General features: G+C 37.9%; 1 long non-coding RNA gene across 1 annotated transcript; it reads right to left on the bottom strand.

Moving 5' to 3' along the window:
- Positions 1–1094: 1094 nt before the first annotated feature.
- Positions 1095–2215, bottom strand: LOC149091203 (uncharacterized). The gene is made up of 2 exons (XR_016197172.1): positions 1535–2215; positions 1095–1473 (listed from the first exon to the last, which is right to left on the bottom strand). It is a non-coding gene; the product is annotated as an uncharacterized LOC149091203 (long non-coding RNA).
- Positions 2216–2618: the final 403 nt, after the last annotated feature.

Raw genomic sequence — 2618 nt, 5'->3', positions numbered from 1 at the left:
GTTCATCATTTCAAATAGTTTTGAAATATGATGCCAAAATAAGCTATATCTAGCATCTATCTAGTTATCTGTATGAAACTGAATAAGTTTGACATTTTTGAAAGTTTACGTCATAGCTTTTCAACATAATCTCTGACTTGAATCAAATTAATTTTGGTAAATACACAAATTAATCTCCTATGATGAAGAAAAGTTTTGGCTTTTTGAATTCGTATTTAATGTGGTTTATCGTGTAATGGAAGCCATATAAGAGAAGTAAGATTTTAGTAAACTCCGTTGTAGTTCCTTGAAATTATCTTCAGAGATAAGTCTATATATAATTAGGATAAGAAGTATTCGAAATTACCTTCTTCTATATTTCTATCTAAAACTATGATAATATTCAAATACAGAAGGGGTTTTGCCAATGTTATTTGACTATACAATCATTTCAATATTTCATGATTATACGCAATTGAACTGAATAAAATTTTATTTCTGCTATTTTTTTAATCTTTACTTTCACTCTTGTTTCTTTCCCTTTTTGTTTCCACTGTGGAAAAGCAGCTCGTAACAACTTTTCAGTCGACTTCGATGACGAATTGTGCCAACACACGCCAGGACAGCCCTCATATGGTGTTTCGAAATCGTCCTGGTATTCTTATGGCTTTCTATGGCAGGATCTAAGGGGATCTAGGAGTCGGACTTCGGTAGGGGTAGGGGCAGGAGCTACTGGGTCCGTGGGGTGCTCGTCGTTTTTTCTATAGTTTCTACACACAAAAACACATTTTTAAAAATTGTTGTTGCTATTGTTGCGTCAGCGAGTGGTCCTTTGTGTATTATCCTTTGTGCCAGTCGGTTTCTCTCTCTCTCTCTCTGTGTGAGTGAATGTATGCGTGTGTGTGTGCGGACGGGGCCAAAGGTTATTTAGGCGACATATAACGGCAAGAGGCAGTCCGCGCACAGCTGCCGTTTCGTCATGTCCTGCGTGTGAGGATTGCCGTTTTATATGCCCCAAGTATGCTCCACATCGAGGCTCCACAGGAGAATGTAAGAAATATGGAAAACCTGCCGCGTAATCCGCTGGTCGATGGGAAAAGCGAAAAATCATGCAATTTTTGTTTGTTCTATATTGGGAGGGAATTTTTCCTGCTGTTCGGCTCATTAAAATTGTCAGTTCAGGGTGCGTCCATCAAATGGACAAGCGCTACGAGTCGGTAGCATCCTTTTTGGCCAGTCAGTTCTTTTGGCTGTTCATTTTTGGCGGCATTTGTAGGTCACTCGCTGACCTACACTGACCAGCTGTCGTGTCCAGAGTGCTGTGCCATTTTCGTCGGGGGTTGCTCTAAAGGGATATGGATACGCTGGTCATGCGAATTGAAGGTAGCCGCCGAGTGACCATGTTGTGCGTGTCCTTGCAGCAGGCGTTGGGCAACATACACGAGTCATCTAATTGCGACTGCTGGTCGAAGGGGTTGCTACCCATGTGAAAGGCTTCCATATATACAGAGTATATATATAGAGAGAAAGAAAATGGGCTTATGTAACAACCCACCCGCTCCTCGCAATCATTATTGTTCTGACTGTTATCCTGTCTGCCTCCCCAGGCAGCACCCGCAAGTGCTGTAGCTAAAAAATTAACGCATTTTCATTTGGCAAATCAATGAAATTTTCAGTTTTTGTTGCGCTATATTGCAATGTTTTCTTTTTTTTTTGGCAAATCCTTTCGTTGCGCACGTGCTTAGTTATCCTGGCAGAGCTCAACCCTACAATCAGCCACGCACGAGCTGACAGGCCCCTTTTATGCGCCTGTCGTCGTTTCCCTTTGCTCTCCTCTTTTTTGTATCAATTTGCAATTTTTTCACCCATTTTCGAGTTGGTTTCCACAACTCGTCCTTGATTAAGCCCCTCGCTTTAATGAAGAGGCGCGGCTGTGATTTCGAGCTAGTTTGCCAAGCGTGACATGAAATTCGATTTTTTTTTAGTTTTTTGTTGCGAATTTCAGTTTTTTCGTGTATTTTTCACCGATTTTGTTTGGTGTTTTGGTTTCATCTGCCAAAAGGATAAGCGAAAGGGTGCGCGTGTCCTTTATGTGTCACACTTGATTATTGGGCCACCCCTAACGGTGCCAAATTTAAAGTGTGAAAGGTGTTCGAAACAGTTTTTAAGTTTCTCAAAATGGGGTTGTTTTTAACGAAAAACAGTTTGGGAGTATGTCAGCTGTGTTTTTTTATGGATACAAATTATTTTTCAAGTGATTTTATTTAAAGACTATAAAAATGTACGATTTTCGACATTTTCCTTAAAACAGATATAACGTCGAGGGAACAAAATTTATTTAAATCTATAATTTTGAAATTGCTTTTTTATAACTGCTGAAACCTCTATCTTAAGTTGTATTTTAATATTTTTAAAGTTTACCTGTATTTTGAGATAAATATACATATTTACAATATGTAGATATTATAGTTTATTTTGATACTATTACTTTGTATTTGAATATCTGAATATTTGTAAAGTCTTACCTTTATTTACTGCTAAATATGCATATATACAATCAATAGATATTATTTAAGTTTTGTGTATATACATTTGAATACATAATTTTGTATTTGTGCTTTTTTCGGCTGAAATATTTG

Source organism: Drosophila navojoa, chromosome 5 (genome assembly GCF_054131105.1).
Source record: "Drosophila navojoa isolate 15081-1374.11 chromosome 5, UAZ_NAV_1.0, whole genome shotgun sequence".
Lineage (NCBI taxonomy): Eukaryota > Metazoa > Arthropoda > Insecta > Diptera > Drosophilidae > Drosophila > Drosophila navojoa.
Note: the sequence above shows the minus strand (reverse complement) of the source record. Positions and strands in the feature narration are given on the sequence as shown.